The 25,891-nt window shown below is 40.1% G+C and overlaps 1 protein-coding gene across 3 annotated transcripts in view; it reads right to left on the reverse strand.

The window, feature by feature from the left end:
- The window catches only part of sema4ba (sema domain, immunoglobulin domain (Ig), transmembrane domain (TM) and short cytoplasmic domain, (semaphorin) 4Ba), a 74,655-nt gene extending 53,776 nt beyond the window's left edge, over positions 1-20,879 (reverse strand). The window contains exon 1 of one of the 3 annotated variants that reach the window (XM_072694609.1): positions 20,724-20,879. The gene's annotated coding sequence lies outside the window, so the exon portion shown is untranslated. Of the gene's footprint in view, positions 1-10,006; positions 10,236-20,296; positions 20,384-20,723 lie in introns of those variants that run through there. The other 2 variants (XM_072694611.1, XM_072694610.1) reach the window with 2 other exon arrangements.
- Positions 20,880-25,891: the final 5,012 nt, after the last annotated feature.

Raw genomic sequence — 25,891 nt, forward strand, 5'->3', positions numbered from 1 at the left:
GTAACTTCTTCTTTAAGAGGCTTCTCTGTCCTCCACTCATTACCTGTATTAATGGCACATGTTTGAACTTGTTAACAGTATAAAAGACACCTGCCCACAACCTCAAACAGTCACACTCCAAACTCCACTATGGTGAAGACCAAAGAGCTATGGAAGGACACCAGAAACAAATTTGGAGACCTGCACCAGGCTGGGAAGATTGAATCTGCAATAGGCAAGCAGCTTGGTGTGAAGAAATCTACTGTGGGAGCAATAATCAGAAAATGGGAGACCTACAAGACCACTGCTAATCTCCCTCGATCAGGGGCTCCACACAAGATCTCAGATCTCTCTCATCTTTTTAAGTTGGAGAACTTGCACAATTGGTGACTAACTAAATACTTTTTCCCCACTGTATTTAGTGCAGAAATAGTGCAGAAGAAAGAAAGATAGACAGACAGACAATCCTGGATTCCTCCGCTACATAAATACAACTCCCAGTTTCAAACACGCACCTCCCCTGCCTTCCTCTCTGGCTTTCTTTTCCTCCCACTGCTATCAGCAGGCTTTCCTAAACACAGTCACAGGAATGAAGCACATTCTTCTTCTCACACACACTGTCATGGTTTGTATATGCTCTAAATCACAATCCTCTCAATACTAAACCTGGGCCTGTTTGCTTAGTTCAGGGGTAAGAGGAAAATAAAACGGCAAGAGTACGAAAGGCTGTGTGTTTTGAAAACAGCAGTTGTGTGCAAGATGTCAGAGCAGACTGAGCTAAATGCATCAGGGTCAGTGGATCCATGTAGTTAGTAAAGGGCACAACCTGAAATGCTCAGACATCTCAAATGTATGTGTGTGTGTGTCTGCTTGTGAGCATGTGTGTTTTAAACGGCTGTAGCTAAGCCACAAGCAATGTCCGATGAACGATGAACTAGCTGTGCTTCTGGATCCATGTGAATCCAGTATCAGACCATATCTCACAGCAACATTTGAACATTCAATATAATAAAAACTGTAATACTTCCTTGACATAAATCTCCATCATAAAATGCAAAACAAGTCTAAGTAATTGGTGGTTGAGGTGGGCATAATTCAGCAAAGCACTGACTCAGGGAAGTGCATAGCTCATGGCCCCTGTGAAGAGTTGTGTAGTGTAGTGGTGATTAGAATAAGGGAGAAGAGAATGCACTGGGCCCTACGTGTAACCCCAAGTATTAGGTACATGATTTGTGTTAACTTTTCCTGTAGTATTTCACAACTCTACAAGTTTAAAATAATCTAGAACTTGATGCTTATCATACATTTTGGAGGGGCTTCTAAAGAGCCCCTGATGCTGTGCAATGCAGTTCTCCTTCATCTGAATTTCAGTACAGTTTGTTGATTTTCCTGCTCAAACAAAACTGTAATTTGCTGGGGGTTTTGGTATGTTACAGAAGAAAGTTCTTAGCTCGAGTAGTTTCCTTTTTTGTACTAAAACATTAGATGCAGGCTTGACATGTAAGATGTATGTGGTTGGTGTAGAGAGTAACAACACCTGGCAGACTAGGGTATGATTCCCCGGTCAAGTCCTTGGAAAAGATTCGTAATGCTTCATAATCAAACCTGTGTAACATGATTTAAAGTTGTTCTGGATCAGAGCATCACACACCTGCAGTAAATGCAGTAATGCACACTGCTGAAATAAAGCCTTCAAATACTCCATGGTTCCTACAGGTTTAATATTAGATTGACCAACAATTCTGTTTTACTATTCATTTGTTGTTCCTCGTCATTTTCTATCCACTGTAATGAATTACAGAATCCCTTGTATAAGCTCAAATAAGAAACTGAGTGCGTCATGTATCAAAGCCGCAGGCCTCTTCTGATGTCAGCAGTCTTCAAGCACTCCTTCCCCCTCTTTCACAGGGTCCCACAAGCCCTCAAACACAACAGGCCAATCCTGGGCTTTGGCCAAATTCCAGCTGCAAAGCAAGTTCCCACATGACGCCACTGAGAGAGCTGAGCAGACTGGGAACACAGAGGAGGCCTCTGACGTCCCAAGAAAACGCATGTTTACCAAGTTCCCAGCACTGAGCACACACAGCCTGCCCCTACCCCACCCCCTCAGGCCTCTGAGGCTGACCCATGTACTCTGAAGGCCAAGGCAAGCGCTAAGACCCACCCAAAGTTTCCTTTTAAGACCCTTTATTCCCATCATTATGTCTCCTGAGCTGTGATCATGAGTTACGGTCTTATGCTGCATTCCAGTGTTTAGCAGAAGGTTGCTTATACCAGATGGTACACTAGTAAATACAGTTTTGCTTTGTCAGAAGATATGGCCACTAAGCTTGAAGATCTGTAGGACAAGCAAAACAATGAAATTTGTTGACATTGAATTATCTACAAAAACTGAAAAATGTCAAATAAAATTTGTAATGGTCAGCTAAACATTAAAATATATAACTAAAACATGACTAAAAACATTCAGAAAAGGTCAAATGTTGCGGTATTTGTCACATCTTGTTAACTTGTGTACTGTTTAGAATCCTTAGTTTCCTGCTTGTAAATACCATTTCATTGACCATTTGAAAGCAGTTTAAAGTGTTACAAATGGCATTTCACAGTTTCTGACACCACTCAAACGCTTCAATAATAGCAGATGCTACTTGTTATTTTATTTTGCAGTAATATTTATCAGAACATGGTCAGGGATTCAGGGTTTTTTTTTGGCAAATATCAGCCACAATGAGAATGCTAAAAAGAAGAATGAATTCAGATTATGAGTGTGATATTTTGCTAAAGACTAAATGCTCTTTACAGCACTGCACTGATTTTGTAAACTGATGTGATCTGCAGTGTAGTGTTACACTCTACAAAGAGTAAATCTAAGAGAAATTCAGGCTCGTGTCAGCATTTGCACTGTCCAGCCTAGAGTTTAGAGCAGTGCAATGTCACTCTGTGCAGTGAACTTACAAAGCAAACATGACTTGGGAGGTTGTGGTCACGTCAGCCTTATGTACGGGAGACAGATAGTAATCATAGCTGTCAGCAGTTAACGACGTGAGCTCTGTGTAGTGTGTTGATCCAATGAGAGGGTGTTGCAATACAGAGCAAAGTTAAAGCTCTTGCCTGAGGGAACAACGGAGCAGCAAATGGCCTTAGCTTATTTACATTCCTGGATCTTTATAACCAGCACTAATAGTGACTTAATTTTCTGATCCAATTTTCTCTCATTGTCAACACAAGGACCACATTAACAGAAGTGATGGGCTGGGAAAAAAAAAAACTCCAGGAAAATGGAGACTGGAAGGGGAAAACTAGGATCTAACAATCGGGGAGATTCATGCAGTGTAAAGATGGTAATCAGAAATAAACTAAGCCTGCTTTGTACCCCAATTAAGTCAATGAAGTGCAAAAGTTGGGAACATAAACACATAGGTTCCTGCTTCAATATGTGTATTCTGCCTTCTAAATATACACACCCAATACACCACTATTTATACACAAACTATTGTATACACAAACACTTTCTAGCATTATATTTTTATATACACACATGGACAAAATTGTTGGTACCCCTTAGTTAATGAAAGAAAAACCCACAATGGTCACAGAAATAACTTGAATCTGACAGAAGTAATAATAAATAAAAATGTTATGAAAATTAATTAAGTCAGACATCGCTTTTCAACCATGATTCAACAGAATTATTTAAAAAAATAAACAGGCCTGGACAGAAATGATGGTACCCTTAATATTTTGTTGCACAACCTTTTGAGGCAATCACTACAATCAAACGATTCCTGTAAACTGTCAATGAGACTTCTGCACCTCTCAGCAGGTATTTTAGCCCACTCCTCATGAGCAAACTCCTTAGGTTTGAAGTCTTTAGGTTTGAACATTAGATGCAGGCTTGACATGTAAGATGTATGTGGTTGGTGTAGAGAGTAACAACACCTGGCAGACTAGGGTATGATTCCCCGGTCAAGAAAAGTCCTTGGGAAAGATTCGTAATGCTTCATTATCAAACCTGTGTAACATGATTTAAATGTAAGTTTAGCCCACTCCTCATGAGCAAACTCCAGTTGTTTTAGGTTTGAAGGGTGTCTTTTCCAGACGGCATTCCAGACGGCATTCCTTCCAAAGATGTTCAATAGGATTTAGGTCAGTGCTCATAGAAGGCCACTTCAGAATTGTCCAATGTTTTCTTCTTAGCCATTCTTGGGTGCTTTTAGCTGTGTGTTTTGGGTCATTATCCTGTTGCAAGACCCATTACTTGCAACTGAGAATAAGCACATTTCTCTCTAGAATCCCTTGATAGTCTTGAGATTTCATTGTACCCTGCACAGATACAAGACACCCTGTGCCAGATGCAGCAAAGCAGCCCCAGAACATAACATAACTATAACTATTAAAAACAACAACAACAGCAACATCTCCAAAAAGTGAAGCCACCACAGGTCTAGTGTCTCTATGGGAAGGTTGCAGTGTGATGCGTAGCACCACTCATTCCTATATGTGTCAATGATGAAACAGACAATTTTTAATCTCAGCTAAGCTGTCTTCCATCTCCAACGTCTAATTCCAACAGTTAGTATTTGGTTCGTCTGAGCAGCAAACAGAGAAAACAGCAATGAGCTCCAGAGATGTAATTTGATAGAAATTTAAATACAATGTTTTTGAATTCACAATAAGATATAATGAGAATGTTTTTTTTTTCCTGCTGTACGTTTATCGTTGTGTTTGTCACGTTGTACAACCCAACCCTTGTAGCTTGCGGATTTAACTGGACCGTAGTAGCTTCGGTTTATCTCTGTGGCAAACAGAGCAGAGTTGTGGAATCGAATCATGTTTTCTAAATCGCTTTGTGATCAAATGTTCTCTCTTGTCTTGTTAGTCTCTTTGTAAGCCTGTAAGATCTGTCATCATCTGAAGCATAAATAAAATGTCTCCAGCTAAAACTATTTAAGCTCTGGACAGAAGTAATTTTCAAAATACATATCGCACACCTCTATGTCTAACCAAATAAGTAGGATTGTGGTTGCAAATTATACAAGATGACTGAGGATTTTGGCTTAGCTTTTATAGAATGGAAGGAAATGGAACCATGTTTTCCATGTTTTTAGTCATTTTTGCCCCACAGCAGTATATTTTGTGCAAAGTTCTACAGGGATTCTAAGGGAAAGCAGGAAAAATCCATGCTGCTTATTTGAATAGTTTCTTCTTGACAAAAAATAAGACAGCAAGACTGGCAAAGCAGAACATTTTTGTCACATACTGTTAATCAGAACAATCATAGAAATTATGAACATGTGCATCTCAGTTAAATAATGTATGAGGGCAGCACAAGTTAAAGCTGTAAAGTTTGAACACTGCCTGTAAGACTGTCCTAGTAATGTCCTGAGTGTAAAAAGATTTGAAAGTAAAAAGGGCTGGCTCTAAGATTATGTGGCCATGGTGGGAGAGTATTGTGCACAATAGGGATCAGCTGCAGCCAAAGCCATACACTATTGACAGAACAGGCACCATCTTTTACCAACCAGCCAAACCTTTTCTGACAGCCTCATGCAGGCCAAAGCATTGTTGGGGCTCCTGTACCAACAATGCTATTGCCAAATGTTGTTTTTGCGGATTAAGCCCAGGGAAAACACATGAGCAAAGCTGTGAGCACACTGAAACTGCACTCTCTATTTCAAACTCTCATCCTTCGGCCTCCTTCGATTCTCTGCTCTTCCATGCCACACTAACCTCTCCTTTTCTCACCCCAAGGGAAGACACCAGTAATCTCTATTCAGGTCTGTTTTCCTCATTCCCTCTTGGGAAACTCTGTTGCATCAATATTAGCATTTGGTACAGGTTCTAATAGCTCACTGACGTCTGACTTGAATGCTCATTGATATCAAGCTGTCTCAAGCTGTCTAAATACAAACTACCAGTAAAACATTAAGAGCATGTTTACACCTGGCATTAACATGCATTTTGTATATGGGCAGCAAATTTTTCTCTAGAATCCCTTGATAGTCTTGAGATTTTATCAGATTCAAGACACCCTGTGCCAGATGCAGCAAAGCAGAGACTCCTCCATGTTTCACAGTAGGGACAGTATAGTTCTTAATATACTTCTTTTTTCCGTCGGTGGACATAAAACTGATGTGCCTTGGCAAAAGGTTCCATTTTTGTCATCATCTGTGCATAGGACATTCTCCCAGAAACTTGGAACTTGTCAACATGTAGTTTGGCAAATTCCAGTCTGGCTTTTTTATGATTTGTTTTCAACAATGGTGTCCTCCTTGGTCATCTCCCATGAAGTCCACTTTGGCTCAAACAACAACACTGATGTTCCTTGAGCTTGAAGTTCACCTTTAATCTCTTTAGAAGTTTTTTGGGCTCTTTTGTTCCAATTCATATTATCCATCTCTTTGATTTGTCATTTTGTCAATTGTCCTCCTGCGGCCACGTCCAGGGAAGTTGGCTACAGTTAAGTTTCTGAATAGTATGAGCAACTGGAACATTAAGCTGCTTGGAGATGGTCTTATAACCTTTACCTTTAACATGCTTGTCTATAATTTTGTTTCTAATCTCTTGAAACAACTCTTTCCTTCGCTTCCTCTGGTCCTTGTTGAGTGTGGGACACGCCATGTCACCAAACAGCACAGTGACTACCTGTAGCTCTATATATAAAGCCCCACTGACTGATTACAAGACACCTGTGATGCTAAATAGTGAACACACCTTGATTTAACATGTCCCTTTGGTCACATTATTTTCAGGGGTACCATCATTTCTGTCCAGGCCTGTTTAATTAGTTTACTTTTTAAAATAAATCTGTTGACGCATAGTTGAAAAGCAATGTCAGATTTTCATTTGTTCATTTTCATAGAAATTTTTTTATTATTACTTTTGTCAGATTCAAGTTATTTCTGTGACCATTGGGGTTTTTTCTTTTATTGACCGAGGGGTACCAACAATTTTGTCCATGTGTGTATTTCAGCTTGCCAGGTGTAAACAGGCTATGTTCACACAGCAGGTAAAGTGGCCCAAAACCAATTTTCTTACAAAATCCAATGTTTTTTAGGTTATATTCTGTAACCTATATCTGACATATGTCTGAACATATGTGTGTCTGAAACTCCTAAACTGATGTGCATGTGCAAAAATAGCTGCATGATAGCTGGGCTTATCACCGAGAATGCGTTCGAGCTCGTCTTTAGAAATGTCTTTATGGAGCAGTATGGAGAGATTTGTGCCTTTTATTTTTGTTTAGGAGAGAGACAGAGACATTACATTCTGTTAGAAATATTTATGAGGTCTGTTACCTCACTGTCCTGCCACTGAAAACCTCCCTCACAGCTGTCATCCATTTTCCCTTTCCGTTCAGCGAATTGCGCTGCCATGTATCAGATATGTATCGGATTTCAATACTACAAATGAAAGTGGCCCAAATTGGACAGAAAATGTCAGATTCAATGTGTTTTTGCCATTCATACTGCCACACAGATAACATATCTGTGTGATGACACTTCTATTCTGTAACAGCACTATCTCACTCTTTTGTTTAATTTTCCTATCTTCTAAATATCTTTTAATTATTAATTTTATTATATTTGTAATGTGTCTTGAATAAATTTCTTTTTTTGCTTTTGCTGTTCTTATGTCTTTTCCCCTTGTTTATGTAAAGCATAAATTTGCCTTGAATTGTTACTCCTGAATTGCTGAATATGACAAAAAAGATCAGGGATCTTTTACCTGTGTGAATTTAGTCATGTGTCTTGAAATATATTTTCTTGGATATCATAATTAAAGTTGAAAAGGAAGGAAACAAGAAAATACTCTTCATACCAAAAAACTTCAAGTGTCCTGTTTACTGAAAAGGGGTGCCGATGAATCGCATGCATGCATATTCACAAGCCTGATATTATATACATGCAGATGTCTAAAGTAATTAAATACATTCTCATTTACATATACTTAATTAAAATCCTGGATTTGACTTCAGATTAAAGTGATAATTTGTTCTCTTCTATTGAGGTATACCGTCAGAAGTTCCAAAAGTTTGGACACCATGTTAAAATAAATACATACAGGAAACTTAAATATGCTACAAATGTCAAATACAGCATTTTTTTTTTATTTTGCTGTATTAAGCATATTGCAAAACAAAACACATACATGTGATATGTACAAACATGTTACATGTTAAATTCAGCAAATAAACAGCTTGAGAATTCTTTGTGGTAGTTTCATTTCATTTAGAAAATCAACATATTTGAATATGTAATTTGACCAGGGGTGCCTATCCTTCTGTAAAGTAACAAAGAAATCTTCCTCTAATTCAAGTATATTTTAGGTATTTGTGTAAGTAAGTCATATTTTTATGTTTAACTTCATTCTTTTCGGTTGGGTGTGACTCATTCAGTTATTCACTTATGTTCTTATCTTCCTGATCAGGGTCACAAAGTGTCCAGAGCCTACCTGCGCAAAGTAGTAATACGCCCTCAACAGGGTGCCAGTACATAGCAAGGTACTTCACAAATCCACTCACACCTATGAGCAATTTAGCATGGCCAAATCACATTCCAGGTGGAATAAAAAAGTGAAGCACCCAGAGAAAACTTACACAGACACTGGGAAAACATGCTAAACTCCTCACAGACAGTGACCGAAGTGATCAAACTCACAAGCCCAGACCCCTGGAGCTGTGCCGCCTTTGCCAACCCCTGAAATTTTATTTTAGACCAAAACTATTTAAATAAGAAAGTAACAGCACTTATCTCATATACTGAGGAATACTCAAAGTCCTAAAAAGTTTTACTATAGCCCTATAGGGACTTTTTTTAAATCTCAGACGTTTTATGACTCTTATGACTCTGCATTTTTTTCACTTTTTTTGGAATAACAATACTTTTATTTGTGTATGAGTTTAGGCTGCTTTCCCTCCTATATTCTGCCAACAGACACAAACACACATACTGTAGAGGCATCCTGCGGTGGCTTAACCCCCTGCACCCTGACACTAGTATGTCTGCAGACAACATGGCTGCTTGAAGAAAAGCAAGATCAACAGTGGTTTAAAAACAAAAAATTTCTGTCCCCGTTTTTTCCCCTCGTTTGCAAAGCCACACTGTCCCCCACGAGTTCATGGAAAGTTCCTCAGTGTTCAAAGTGATGTGAAGTGCACTGGCTGCCACATTAGCTCCTGTCTACTGGCTCAGGCCCCAGTCAGAGGGGGAGCTCTGTGTGTGTGTGTGTGTGTGTGAGAGAGAGAGAGAGAGAGAGAGAAATAGCTCAGGGAGCAAAAGGCAGCTCAGTCTTTGCAGTAAAACCACCTCTTTACCATCGACAAGCCAGCGTAAACTCCAACACACCCTGGTAAACTGCTACGTTCTCACATAAAACATTGAGCAATCGCAGTAGTCCCACAGGCCCCCTGACCCACATATGCATATTCCAAATGTATTACAAATATGCTACTACCTATATGTAATAAGAAGCATCTATGCCTAAATCTAAATCTAACCCTCAACATGACTCTCTACAGGCACTTTTACCGAGGATGAATTATTATTTAGGGGGAAAAGTATATAAAAAAACAAAGTCCAGATATTATAGGTTTCCCCCTGGTTTTCTTAGGTTTTTCTACAAAGTCGTGGCATTTTTGTTGTGAAAATGTACAAAAACAAACACAGACACAAGCGCACACACTCAAATAGGAGACATTCTTGCCTACTGCCCTGTGAATTCTATCACCTTGCAGATAAGATTTTGAGTTGGAGGGACTGTCTCCTATCAGAGCGACCCCCCTCCTCCCCCTCCTCCTCCCCCTCCTCCCTCCTCCAGTCTTAGAGAGAGATGTAATAACAAACCCCCGGAGCCGGAGCAATGCCACTTACCCGACACGTCGTAACAGGGGAGGGACATGATTGTAAGACCCTCCCTCGCCTTTTTACACACTAAGCAAACACTTCGGAGCACATGATCAACCATTAACAGCTTCCAGTTAATGAAGCACCAGAGTAGCAGGTCTGTAGCAATTCTGAGTACTTACTCTCTTCCAGGCAGCTTTCCAGCGCATTCGTCACAGCAGAAGAGGGAGAGGACAAAAAATGACCAAACAAAAATCCTTTTTTACGATGGAATCAATCTGGAAAAACCTTATGAATTCCGGCAAGACTTCAGTATTATCCAGGATTTACGAAGCCGTGTTCCAAAGTAGCGTACGCTCAAGTTGTACTCTCAAACGCAGTATGTGTAAGGGAGAGCGGAGTGTGTATCTGACACGCTGGTGTAGCATAGCCTGCCTCTGCCGTAACCCCAGCCCCTCCTCTCACCGCTGACAGAAAAGGGGGAGGGGTGGAAGAAATTGACGGAGGGCAGTAGAGTTACTAGAGGTTTGGTCTTAATACCGTGGTTCACTGCTAACTCCGCGGGCAGAAGGCCAAGAACAGTAATCAAGTAAAGAAGGTAAAAATAAGATTTCAAATTAAGTTTTTAAAACACAGTGTTTTGTTAAAATACCTTTAAAATACAGCAAAAAATATATATAATATAAAATATGTTCTGGCAGGTAGGGTCAAGGTAACTTTCTGGCAAGCCAAATGAAACATTCTTACAAACCAACTAATATAATATACTACTTTTAGTAATGATGTAATTATGCAATTGAATAATTAATTAGTTACATGAAGAATAACATTAGATTAGGTTTACAAACTGAGATCATAAAATTATGCATTTTCAGGAGCGGTCTTAGGTGGTTTCAGTGAGCTATGAGCGCAAATGAATAATGGTGCAGTGAACACACTATTAAGCAAACATGCCCAGAGCAGTGTGCAGTCATCACTATGGCGACCAGGGAGCAGAGAGGGTTAAAGGGTTTGCTCCCGGGCACAAGTGACAGTGTATCGAGCCTGGGTATCAAACTCACAACCCTGTCATCAATAGTCCTATTAATGCTACTACTGAGCCACAACTGCCCACACCACTCAATCGCCGCTCAATAAGGAGACACCACCACAGTGAGTCCCAGAGTCATGGCATATAAATATAAATCTGCCAAGCAAAAAGCTACTAAGAACTAGAGCTGGGTCTTTGATGCTGGGTCCTTCACGTTTGTGTCCTTGACGCTTTGCTGCTCTGTGGACGCCAACCACCCTTCATTGGTCCTTCTATAAGACCAATTCACCAATTGCTGAAAACACATAGTCCCAACTCTATGGTCACAGCTTGCACTTGGCTTATAATGAAGCAGCATAAATGAATGTTATCCCTGGGTGAGTGACAAGCGCCTTTCTGATGTATCACTTTCTGAGCTACAGGATCACTTTCAGTCAGAGCCTGGAGTGAGCTTGAATGCCCGAAACCCTGCTTGCCTTTTGTACAGGGTGATTAAAAGAAAAATAGCACCAAGGATGTTTTATCTTAATTGAATGGAGCCCACTTCAATAGTGCACACAGAGAGCATGTTCGCAGTTTGGAATCCCTTCTCTGAAAATAGTGTGGCTAATTATGAAGGGCAATGCTAAGCAGGCAGATGGAATGGGCTTCTTAGGGGTGTCAGGCTCTGGAATTCTACTCTAGCCATTGCTGAAAAACGAGGGCAAGTCGAAGATGCCACCAAGTCATGTAACTCGTAGGGCTGGGCGATATGGTAGTACTATACCACAATATCACAATATTTAAAAACATTTTCACAATACACAATATTTATAACAATAGATTTAACCACAGACGAAATATCTTAAGAAAAGAAAGCATATTGTGTATCATGATAATAGAATTCATCACAATGCAAATAAAGCATCGCCATATTGCTTAGCCTTATGACTCAGCAGAGACTCACACCAGCCCCAATTTACCTCAAAGAAAGTTACATAAAGTAACAGGCACACAATACATTCTCCATTAAAAAGAAACAGGACAAGAAAGTGTGAAAAAGAAAATGTGAAATCACAGCGGAGAACTAATATTTTAGACATTGAAAAAGAAACAGTCTAAAGCATTCATTATAATAACAGTATTTATGCAACTCCAGTCTATGTAATAATGCCAGTTACCACAAAGCTGGATGCTGTTCTTTGTGCTGCGGAGATATGCATAATCTTCCTGAAACAAGAGTAAAATGTAACTTGTAAATGATGTTTTACACAACCTCTTAATCTCATGCTAGGTGAAGCCAAAAGCTAGTTTAAATAAGTAAAATTTTAAAATTAAGGGCTACTGTAGTTCTACCACAAATATCAATGTCAATTTTATGATTGTGCTAATAGAAAATGCAGTAAACTGCCATTAACATACCCCTGCATTTCTCTAATATAACTTCTGCATTTACTTTTCTCTACAGCTCGTCAAATAAAAGCCATAAAACTGAACTATAAAGAATATCTGTAAATATTAAGAACTTAAGCAAAAATACTTAATACAAATGTGCTGCCAGCTGTTTTTTGTTCTCTATTTTCACTCTTCCGTATAGTCAGTCACTCAAAAATATTTCTGCATATAGAATACTAAAACAATAACATAAAATGAAGCTAATTTCAATTCAGTTTTCTCTGAGGGACTCCAAGAAGCTCTTAGTTTTTCACAAACCCTGCAGGAGCAACTGGTCAATTTATACAAATGAATTACCAGCACTGCTAAAAATGACAGCATGAAAGTGCCAAGACTGCTTATATCACACATTAGCCAAGGTCTCATTACAAATCTCAATACTCGCTGGCCAGACTGTGCAGAGCAATACCCCCCCCCCCAACCCCAACACACTCTGTTTTGATCTCCAAACTATTACTCTAGAATTACAACACAATGAAACACAACCCTCACACATCTACTGCTGTTCATTTCAACAACCACATTTTACCCCAGTACAATCTGAGTCTCTTAATGCTGAGTATTAGTTAATAATGAGCCGATCTTTGTGTTTATATAAATAGTACAGCCACACAGTTTGTGCTGCTAATTAAAACTGAAGAATATAATATAATATTAATATCTTATAATCCAGTCTGACAGACCTCCCTGAACATTCAGCTCCTAGTTCCTTTAAAACACAGTCAAGTCACTTCACATGTGTGTGTGTGGTTGTACACACTCTGGAGTGATATCTTGTGACTACTGACTCAAAAACAGCATGTATTAAGCTGACATAATTTTAGGTTTAGCGGGTATTTTCTTTTTTACTATATAATAAAACTCATATGTAGGTCCACTGGTCAATGGCTTTATTTGTGTTCTAGACCTTGTTCCATGAACAACATATTGAAAGTACGATCTTGCTGATGAATGTAATGAATGTATGTAAATTACTATATTACTAAGTGGCATAATCCAATTAAAAACAACAAATTACCATTACCCTTTTTTATAATGTGTCTGTATTCTTATTATGCAGTTACTTGTATTCCGGGCAGAGGTGGTAAGAAGAGGTAAGTAACAAAGTACAAATACTGTTACTGTACTAAAGTTGGTTTTTAAGGTATCTTTACATTACTGTTTTTTCCTGTTATGTAATATGTTTCACTTTTTACTCACTACATTTTCAAAACAAACTCATAACTTCAAATGTTTTATTTAATTGCGCTATTAAGAAGGTAGCTAATTAATCTCTAATCAGCTAATTAACTCAAAACATCTGTAAAGGCCTTTAAATGGTCTCTCAGTCTAGTTCTGTTGGCTACACAATCATGGGGAAGACTGCCGACTTGACAGTTGTCCAAAAGACAACCATTGACATCTTGCACAAGGAGGGCAAGACACAAAAGGTCATTGCTAAAGAGGCTGGCTGTTCACAGAGCTCTGTGTCCAAGCACATTAATAGAGAGGCGAAAGGAAGGAAAAGATGTGGTAGAAAAAAGTGTGCAAGCAATAGTGATAAACACACCCTGGAGAGGATTGTGAAACAAAACCCATTCAAAAATGTGGGGGAGATTCACAAAGAGTGGACTGCAGCTGGTGTCAGTGCTTCAAGAACCACCACGCACATGTATGCAAGACATTGTTTCAGCTGTCGCATTCCTTGTGTCAAGAGACAGAGTCAGAAGCGTCTCGCCTGGGCCAAAGACAAAAAGGACTGGACTGATGCTGAGTGGTCCAAAGTTATATTCTCTGATGAAATAAAATTAGTCAGTAAATTTTGCATTTCATTTGGAAATCAAGGTCCCAGAGTCTGTAGGAAGAGAGGAGATGCACAGAATCCATGTTGCTTGTTGTTCAGTGTAAAGTTTCCACAGTCAGCGATGGTTTGGGGTACCATGTCATCTGCTGGTGTTGGTCCACTGTGTTTTCTGAGGTCCAAGGTCAACGCAGCCGTCTACCAGGAAGTTTTAGAGCACTTCATGCTTCCTGCTGCTGACCAACTTAATGGAGATGCAGATTTCATTTTCCAATAGGACTTGGCACCTGCACACAGTGCCAAAGCCACCAGTACCTGGTTTAAGGACCATGTTATCCCTGTTCTTAATTGGCCAGCAAACTTGCCTGACCTTAACCTCATAGAAAATCTATGGGGTATTGTAAAGAAGAAGATGCAATACGCCCAACAATGCAGAAGAGCTGAGGGCCACTATCAGAGCAACCTGGGCTCTCATAACACCTGAGCAGTGCCACAGACTGATCGACTCCATGCCACGCCGCATTGCTGCAGTAATCCAGGCTATAGGAGCCCCATCTAAGTATTAAGTGCTGTACATGCTCATACTTTTCATGTTCATACTTTTCATTTGGCCAACATTTCTAAAAATCCTTTTTTTGTATTGGTCTTAAGTAATATTCTAATTTTCTGAGATACTAAATTTGGGGTTTTATTAGTCCGTTTTTTTTGTCAGTTATAACCATCAACATTAAAAGAAACAAACACTTGAAATATATCAATCTGTGCTTAATGAATGAATATAATATACAAACCGGATTCCAAAAAAGTTGGGACACTAAACAAATTGTGAATAAAAACTGAATGCAATGATGTGGAGATGGCATATGTCAATATTTTATTCGTAATAGAACATAGATGACAGATCAAAAGTTTAATCTGAGTAAATGTAACATTTTATAGGAGAAATATGTTGATTAAAAATTTCATGGCGTCAACAGATCCCAAAAAAGTTGGGACAAGGCCATTTTTACCACTGTGTGGCATCCCCCCTTCTTCTTACACACTCAACAGACGTCTGGGTACAGAGGAGACCAGTTTCTCAAGTTTAGAAATAGGAATGCTCTCCCATTCATGTCTAATACAGGCCTCTAACTGTTCAATCGTCTTGGGCCTTCTTTGTCGCACCTTCCTCTTTATGATGCGCCAAATGTTCTCTATAGGTGAAAGATCTGGACTGCAGGCTGGCCATTTCAGTACCCGGATCCTTCTCCTACGTAGCCATGATGTTGTGATTGCTGCAGAATGTGGTCTGTTGAAAAAAGCAGGGTCTTCCCTGAAAGAGATGACGTCTAGATGGGAGCATATGTTGTTCTAGAACCTGAACATAGTTCTCTGCATTAATGGTGCCTTTCCAGACATGCAAGCTGCCCATGCCACAAGCACTCATGCAACCCCATACCATCAGTGATGCAGGCTTCTGAACGGAGCGTTGATAACTTGGGTTATCCTTGTCCTCTCTGGTCCGGATGACATGGCGTCCCAGTGTTCCATAAAGAACTTCAAATCGTGACTCATCTGACCACAGAACAGTCTTCCATTTTGCCACACTCCATTTTAAAAGACCCCTGGCCCAGTGCAAACGTCTGAGCTTGTGGAGCTTGCTTAGAAATGGCTTCCTCTTTGCACTGTAGAGTTTCAGCTGGCAACGGTGGATGGCCTGTTATTTCCTTGCCAGTGGCATTCCTGTTTCAGGTGCAGTGACGTTTAAGGGCCCGGAGATCACGAGCATCCAGTAGAGTTTTACGGCCTTGACCCTTACGCACAGCGATTGTTCCAGATTCTCTGAATCTTTTGATGATGTCAAGCACGGTTGATGATGATAACTTAAAAGTCTTTGCTATTTTACGCTGGGTAACACCATTCTGGTATTGCTGCACTCTTTCTGCGCAACAATGGTGGAATTGGTGATCCTCTTACCATCCATCTTGGCTTCAGAGAGACACTGACACTCTGAGAAGCTCTTTTTATACCCAATCATGTTGTCAATTGACCTAATTAGTGTTAATTGGTCTTCCAGCTGTTTGTTATATGCACAATTTCCTTTTTCCAGCCACTTATTGCTACTTGTCCCAACTTTTTTGGGATTTGTTGACGCCATGAAATTTTGAATCAACATATTTCTCCTTTAAAATGTTACATTTACTCAGATTAAACTTTTGATCTGTCATCTATGTTCTATTACGAATAAAATATTGACATTTGCCATCTCCACATCATTGCATTCAGTTTTTATTCACAATTTGTTTAGTGTCCCAACTTTTTTGGAATCCGGTTTGTACAAGTTTCACTTTTTGAGCTTCTGCAAAGTCTTGCTAGTGGGCATGAGTAGTGATTTTGCTTGCAATGTAGCAAAGGGTAAGTCAATGTAATATGAACATTCGGTACAAATCAAGCAGGTTGTGGCAAAAGTAAAGACCTAATGTATTGTTTGACGTAACATGTATATTGATAATTCACCCAAGGACTTTTGAAATTATGTAGTAAGAGTTTAGTCCCCTATATTTTAGTCCCCTAAATGTACAAAACTGTCACTTGGATTTGTTTGGTGTAGTGGTGTAAATCAAGAGGCTACTTCCATCTCTGTCATTTATATTGAGATTTTTTGTCTATAATCAGTCATTAACATTACAAATGCCCTGTGCTAAAATTACATTACCTCACCTCCCCATGTAAAACCAATCCCATCTGAATAGGGCAACACTGTATTTAAGCACAAGGATATGAGAAGTGTAGGTGAAAAACTGTATTCAATTTTTTTTAGCTCAAATACACATTACTCTTACTAAAATATACATATTTTGTATGTTTATTATCTTTCATTTATTTTTAATATAAACATATACAAATACATATGAGCTAACCATTTCAGCTCTTTGACAGCACTTCTATGTATATTTACACCTGATTGATATGATTTTGCTGCATGTCCAGAATGATTGTTGAATCATTGATCATGTCATCTGTTCTCACATGCATTTTTCTGTTAAAGCATTACTATTGGTATTTTTTCATTTTATTATTTACATTGTTTTTTATTATTGCTAATTATACATTTTCATTGTTCTTTTCATTACTCTATTACCTTTTTACTTTTGATTAATATTAATTATTAGATTTTATGTCTTTTATTTTAATGTTGTTTAAGCATACTCTTGATTTTGTTTCTGTATAATTAACATTTTTAGATAATTTATATGATCATTTTTTGACTTCTTTGACTATCTGAGTATTTTGAAATTTGACATTTATTTTACATTACATTTATTTGTAAATACCAAAACCTAGAAGCAAGTTAGCATATTTATTGCATAAATATGTGGATTTACATGCATGAGACTTCTCCTTTGCATAGGACCTTCATTTGGCCTTGCTGTTTGCTGAGGGACACGGGATCCTACTGTAATTTCCCCTGTGACAGTGATGCCTTCCACCCTGATGCCCTGAACGACTTCTATGCACGGTTTGAGGCACAAAACAACACGTTGGTGAGAAAGATCACGCCCAAGCCGGACGAGCAGGTGTTGTGCCTGACTACAGTGGATGTGAGGAAAACTTTGCGCAGAGTCAACCCACGGAAAGCTGCAGGACCAGACAACATCCCCGGCAGAGTGCTCAGAGAGTGTGCAGACCAGTTGACAGATGTTCTCACGGACATCTTCAACGTCTCCCTGTGCAGCTCCACTTTCCCAACGTGCCTCAAGACCACCACCATCGTCCCCGTGCCGAAGAAGTCCACGGTGTCCTGCCTCAATGACTACCGTCCCGTTGCTCTCACGCCCATCATCATGAAGTGCTTCGAGAGGCTAGTCATGAGGAACATCATGACCCAACTGCCCTCTTCATAGGACCCCCTGCAATTTGCATATCTTCCCAACCACTCCACGGACGATGCCATCACCACCACCCACAACAGCATTCAACACCATCATCCCACAGAATCTCACCAGGAAGTTAAGCTTGCTGGGCCTCAACACCCTTCTCTGAAACTGGATCCTGGACTGTCTGACGGGGAGGCCCCAGGGACAGCATCTCCAGCACCATCACAATGAACACTGGGGCACCCCAGGGCAGTGTACTGAGTCCTCTGCTGTTCACCCTGCTGACTCATGACTGTGTTGCGAAACACAGTTCTAACAGCATCATAGTTCGCCGAAAACAAGACACGACCACTCTCCGCTCAACATCAACGGCTCCTCTGTGGAGATCGTTAAGAGCACCAAGTTCCTTGGTGTCCACTTAGCGGAGAACCTCATCTGGTCCCTGAACACCAGCTCTACAGCCAAGAAAGCCCAGCAGCGTCTCTCTTTCCTCCGGAAGCTGAGAAAGGCCCGTTTCCCTCCACCCATCCTCACCCTCTTCTATAGAGGGACCATAGAGAGCATCCTGAGCAGCTGCATCACTGCCTGTGATTGTGAGTGATTGTGTGTGTGTGTGTGTGTGTGTGTGTGTTAGCTTTGCCATTTCCAAAGTTCTCATTGTGGAAGTCCAGTATTTACAGTTACCATCCAATGCCTAGTTTTTTCGAATCTGAACAAATCGCTACTCAGAGAATTTGACAACCATGTGATCTTCCAAATTATTCTTTCATACAACACATCAATAACATTATTTAAAACATTTTTTAAACTAGATTTACATTTTGTTGTATCTATATTTTACAGACATGTCCCATGAAAGTATTTTTGTATTAATTAATGGCTCCATCAATAATGGCAAGTTTCACAGGTCTTGAGGCCTTTAATCAGCACACTATCACTGGTATGTTTAACTGTTGGTATGATGCTCTTTCTGCGGAATACTAGATGTAAACATAGAAGAAATGAACAAAAACTTTATTAGCACTGTATGTGAAATGCATATTTGTTTGCTTGCCCAAAATTGTAGTGGGACATGAAACAAATGAAACCTTATTCTTTTTATGTGAAATACTATTTGACATATAAATAATAACTATTTGTTAATATAAACAATGAAAAAAGTAGATCAAAGACAATGCTGCTTTTCTTCTTTTGCTTTGGTATTACTTGCTTAAATTCAACTCAAGTTAGACTAAGAGAGTCAGTGAGAATAGGAAAACATTGCACAAACTGCAAAGCGCATTACATGAGCGTATTCTTTGAGGCCCTCAAGTCCATGCCCATTTAATATCTTCCCTATTGTGTTGGTTCCCTGAAGGTCACATTGACAGGAGCTTGCTCTTTATCTTATTAGACAGACTAATTAGTTTGCCCCTTTAGAGTTCAGCTTTCTGCATATAAGATAATATGATATAATAAAACAGTGGTACCTACAAACATAGGGCACGGCACCTCCAGGAGTCAACCACTGATATCCAAGAAGGGTAAACATAACCTCCACCCACTGCAATACTATTCACTAACCTCTGAGAAGTTCACATGGTTTCACTCCACCAGTCACAGCAAGGAACTTTAGGTCCGCACATTCAAAATGTATCCCCACAACATGAGCCATTTCCATTTTCCTTTTCCATTATAATCTGATTATAAAATCTGGCATGAGCCATAGTAAATTTACATGTAACAATTCTAAAATTATTATCAAATAATAAGCTCACCTAGAGAATGCACACTACAGGGTGCTTATTTGAGGTGATCTATTTTACAAAAAAATTGCTACACTGGGTACAGGAATTCTCCTCCCATGCAAAAAGAGAGAAATCCTCTACATAAATTAGTAATGGCCACGTCCATGTATACAGCAGAGCAGACATTAAATATTTACACTGCAACAGACAAATTATGACAGACCTTACAGAGAACTACCACAGACAAAAAAGGAACTAGAATTAAACTGGATGCTGGGGACTGTAATGGTGTGAGCAATTACAGGCTGCAAAGTATGTACCTATTTAAAATGGGCCAATAAATGATCTGAAGCTCCAATATTGACCAGTACAAAGACAAAAAAAGCAGAAACGCATATTTTGGGGGTAAGGCATGTCCTTACCGAGGAGCATTGTCCATGCACACACAACAGCTGTACCCCCCCCCCCCCCCCCCCCCCCCCCCCCCCCCACACACACACACACCCAACAAGGGAAATCAATCTGCCACCTTCAGCAAACGACACAAACCACATTGCAAGCAAAAATCAGGATACGTCAGTAGCACACGTTTTACAAGTTTATTGATTAATAAAATCAGCAAAGACATAAAAGGAAGGTCTTACTAGTAAGCTGTTTTAACGATGGATTAATTTAGGGAATCACATTTTCTGAAGCATCATGTTTCTTGCTGACTTGCTGAACCAGCAATGAGCCAGCACAGGAATCCATCCTTTGCTAACCATGGTAACAAACACCCTGCTAAAGACAGCTCGCCGGCAAAATAAAAAGAGAGAGAGACAGCCACAGGCAACCCAAATTTCTCCTGCCACTGTGGTATTAGCAGTGCAGTAGCAGTTTTTTAGGCTTTGCACCGGGACCCCTAGACCTTAACTCCTGCCTTGTTCTTTTACCCACCCCACCCACTCCAAAACAATCCCTTTCTCTCTCTCTCTCTCTCTCTCTCTCTCTCTCTCTCTCTCTCTCTCTGTGTCTCTCTCTCTCTCTCTGGCTATCCGCAACATGTCTTTTGTTTCGTGCAGGAACAATTACCTTAACAGATCAGCAAATAACGAACAGCGGGGTCTCTCCTGCTCTGTCACGAAAGAGAGGAAGAAGAACAGCAAGCTCTGCAGGGATCCCCCAGAGACGCCCAGGGCTGCGGCTAACACAGCACAGCCCAGCGCTTGCACAGACGCCAGCCGCTACGAGCAGTAGCAGTAGCAGGAGATGGGAGGGGTAGGGACAGAGGGGAGAGAGAAAGAGAGAGACAGAGAGAGAGGAAGGTATAGCAAAAGATGTGTCTCGGGGGGGGGGGGGGGGGGGGGGGTCAGCCATGAACATTACATCATTGCTCTGCGCTCCTAAGAAGGTTGGGCTGGGGAGCGGGAGAAGGAGGCACTCCCCTTTTACACCTTCCATCTCATACAGCTCCAGCAGACCGTAAAGCCTGACAGAAAGCACCTTGGACCGTCAATCACGCAATGTTGAGATGCACAGTAATGCAAAATTACTGCAGATTACTGCAGATGTGGTGTCATCTTATTTACCTTTGCAGGTTCACATCCTTGATGATGATGCAGTCAGTAATCAGTGATGACAGATGTCAACAATGTGGCTCAAAAAAGCTGTAGTATTATGATATATATTCTGAATTTATACAATGTTTAGTGGAAAGAGATGGAGGGCAGTGCCTTGTTTTTTGTTTTGTTGGCCAATTTATCATTTTGGGTTCTGACTGAATTCTTAACCATGTTCTTTCTGAATGATTTTAAATGGGTTGTGTTTCATTTGTGAGAATCATTTAACAAAAATAAAGAGAAATACAATTGTCTCCAGCAGGCACACCTCACTACTGTATGTATTTCAGGAAAGCTCTAAAGCATTCACATTTCTCTATATCTTCTCCTTATAGCCTCACATTGATCCACAACAGGAGCATGGCCACCATAGAACTAAATCGATACATGTGCAAAACGGGGGTGGGGCTGAAATGAAAGATGCAGGTATGAGCTAAGAAATTATTCTCTTATTATCTCTCTGGTCTCTCTGTAGGCATGGATTGTTCTTATCATATTTACATTCTCCCTTTACTTTAAACAGGTGTCATAATGAGATACAAACATTGCCATTCTAGTGAGTAATCCTATTACATGCAGATGTCAAGAAAATAAAACACAAGTGTGTTTTTCTATGTTGTTATTAGCAGACCTAGCTCATGAGTTCGAGAGATTATGATTTATTTGTGCAAATTTAACACTTTGCAAGAAGCCACTGATTAATGGTTAGTAAAAATCTACAAAACAAATAGAGTATTTCTGTTTTGTATGATGCCAAAGACATGACTTTTCCCAGTAGTGACAACTCTTGGTCAATCAGAATCTGTAGAAGCGTTCACAGCCCTTTTGTTGCACAGCTCTTACAGTAGTATTTAGAAATCAATATACATTACTGCCAAGAATGAGACACTCTAAGTCCACTCTATTTTTTATACCCTCACTTGATGGAAAATCTCAAATGGTGGTCCTCTACAGTACATTCAAATAGAAGTATTAAGTTTGGTTTACAATACTTAATAAAAAATAAAAGTGAAAAAGAACTCACCTTTATTAGAATCTCATTTGGCATGCATGTAAGCGTAAACTGGTGTACAGTTAGAAAGATGCAATCTGTATTAGTCATTATCAGTTTTTGCCTGATGAACCACTTCCAACACAATGGTGACAATAATGTCATAACACTTATTACTGTGCTACTACCATGTCAGTGTCACAATTGTATGTTTACAAAGTGGCCAAAACTTCAGAAAATGGACCTTCCTATCACTTTAAGACAATGTTTTGATGACTTCAATCTTTAATTTCCCTGTTCAAATGTATAATGATTTTGTACTAAGCATTCACAAGCACAAACCAACTATGAGTACATAATCTTGTTTGTGTTTTTTTAACAGTCAACCATTATGTGACTGTTCACATAAATTGCACATCTGCCCTTCACCACACCAAACCAGCAAAGAACAGCATTGTGTGTGTACGCCGAAGTATTAGGATATAAAAGTGGCCTTGTCTTTTCCAAAGGGTTTTAATAAGTATGACCATGGCGGGACGGGTTTACTCTCTGCACCCTTGCTGTCTTTGGGTGCCAATGAATGACATTCCGAACATGTCTCGTAGGTTGGCTGGAATGCAGAGAAGTTGCCCTGTTGTCTGCTCTGTCCAAGAACTCCTGTCCAAAGCTCCAGGCAAGAGAGACGCTTCATGAACACAAACACCACTCCACAAGAGACTGACTCCCCTTCACATAGATTCATCATGCTAAAATGACTGTGTGGGGAAGTAGCCTATATATATATAGTATATATATATATATATATATATATATATATATATATATATATATATATATATATTTGGCTGCAGTGTAGAACTACTGAATTTCTTAGTGTGTTGTGCAATGCAGTGCACTAATGTTCTTGTGAAGTTTTATTTTAAGAAGAACTGCAATGCACTGAAATGTGTCCATAAACTCCAATACTGCTCAACATTCTCTGCTCTCTATAAACTGATACTGCTCAACATTCTCTGCTCTCCATTAATCCATTTTGAACTTACTCTGTCTCTTTACCTTCCTTGAGTAAATGGCCGTCCACTCATCCGCACCGACCTGTTAGAAGGCTGACCACTGGGATCCCCTCTACCTATATCAGACCAGCCGCCTTCCACCAGTGCTACCTGTCTAATGACCATGTTAAAATCTTAATGGACTCCTATATCAGCACACCTGAGCAGTAAAACAGTCTTGGTGGTTTGGAGGCTATATTCAATAATTTATAAGTTGTTCCGACCAGAAGAGGATGGGTCCCCCCTGTGAGTATTGGTCCGTCCCAAGGTTTCTTCCTCCAGCTCTGAGAGAGTTTTTCCCTACAGCTGTCACCTTTGGCTTAATCACTGGGGGTCTCAGGTTTTCATGTCTTAGGTTGTTGATTTCTTGTCTTTTTACTAATTACTGATTGTGTAAAGCTGCTTTGTGATACCAGTTGTAAAAAAGTGCTATACAAATAAATTTGATTTAATTTGACAAGTGTTTAAGCACGCTACACCAATTAAAAATGTAAATGCTGTTTGAGGTAAAACTGCACTTCAAATCACTTTAAGTGTAGAACGAACAGACTGAGGAACAGCTTCATTCCGGAAGCTGTAAGACTTTTAAACGCCACTTAGTGGAACCACTGCAACGACACTTTGACGACACTAGTCACTTTAAATACACTCTGCTGCTACCTTCTCCATTTACTGATGCTCTTCTCTCTGTATTTTATTTTCATTTTTACATATATTTTTATATATTTATGTATATTTTATTTATTTAAGTACTGCTGTCTGGGTAAAACTGGGTCCCTGGGTACCACAATTTCGTTCCACCCCATGTACCACATGTGATGCGAATGACAATAAAGTCTCCTTGAATCCTTGAATCCTTGAATCCTTCCTCAACTCCTAGATTTTGAGAAAGATTTTGGAAGCATGTCCTCCCCATATTCATTCCCAAAACCTAGGTGTCATTTTGCAGCAAGGATAGTTTACTATATACAGTTACATAATCAGGATAAACAGTAACTGTAATCCGTTACAGTTACAGTGAAGTGTTTCAGAGGCGGCCAGGACCTTCGGCGGGGGGACTGTCGGGGCTAGGGCAGAGGTGGATGGGGCCGCTGGGGCTAGGGCAGATAACCTGGGAGCCAGCACCGGGGCAGAAACAGGGCAGTGCAGGGGGGCTGGGTGCAGACCCTGGAGCCAGGCACGGAAGGAGGGGGCAGTCTAAGGGCACATCTGGCCCTGGGATTACCCGCTATGTCAGGTAATTCCAGACGGGTGTGACAAATATGAAATTTCAGTAATTAAAAACTAGATTACAGTATGTCTGTCCCAATGTTCTGGTCAACTCTGTTACCTCTGATATAAAACTGCATAAAAACTGAAAACAGTGTTAATAAAAAAAACATGTGATCTGTACCCAGTGAAGATGTCACACTCTTTGGCTGGAAACATATGGAAGGCAGTGTCAACCTTCTCTCAAATTTTATTATATAAAATATTGAGGAAAAATCAACAGTATATTGATTACTGGTCAAATCATTTACTGCAATATTGAATGAATATCCCATTCAGTTTTTATTCAACAGTAATGAATTCTGTTTTTAGACATGCTGTGTGGATTCAACACATCACAAGCAGCACGTGAAAAACACAGACTCTGGAACACTGCTACACCCCCTTTCAGGGAGTACAAAGCCCTATAGGCAGAAACTCAAATGGGAGCCGCCCACCATCAGTGTGGTTAATCGCTGGTCAGACCAATCAGACTTTATGCTCCAGGACTGTTTTAATTATGTAGACTGGGAGATGTTTCGTGATTTGTCAAACAACATTGTTGAGTATACAGACTCAGTCACCAGATTTATTTGGCAGTGCATAGAGAATGTTATGCCCACAATGACTATTCGCATTAACCCTAATCAGAAGCCATGGGTCAGCTGTGAAGTTCACACAGTCCTAAACACACTCAGTGCTGCTTTTAGATCCGGAAATGCGGAGCAGCATAAAACAGCCAGCCACACTCTCCCCAAGACCATAAAAGCAGCCAAACGTTAGTACAGAGCCAAAGTGGAAGCACAGTTTAGCTCCACCAACAGCACAAGCATGTGGCAGGGGTTAAACCCAATCACAGACTATAAGGGGAGCTCCATGGTAAACACCAGTACCACGCTTCCAGGCAAGCTGAACTCCTTTTGTGCAGGTTTCGAAGCAAACCATGCTGCGCCCTTGGAGAAAGTACAATACACCGCTGAGTCTTACCCACCCTCTGTCTCCGAAGCTGATGTGCACAGATCCTTTAAGCACATCAACACCCGTAATCTTGCTTACCCAGACAGCATACCTGGCAGAGCACTTAAAGATTGCACCAGTCAGCTAGCTGGAGTCTTTGCAGACATCTTCAACATATCTCTCTCTCTCTCTATTGTGCCAGTTTGCTTCAAACTGCCCACTATTGTCCCAGCATTGCTTAAATGACTGTTGCCCGGTTGCTTTAACCCCCATCATAAGCAAGTGCTTTGAGAGGCTGGTTAGAGACCTCATCTGCTCCTCACTACCTGCCACCCTGGATCCATTGCCACTTGCATACAGTGTATCACAAAAGTAAGTACACCCTTCACATTT

Source organism: Salminus brasiliensis, chromosome 13, assembly GCF_030463535.1.
Source record: "Salminus brasiliensis chromosome 13, fSalBra1.hap2, whole genome shotgun sequence".
NCBI lineage: Eukaryota > Metazoa > Chordata > Actinopteri > Characiformes > Bryconidae > Salminus > Salminus brasiliensis.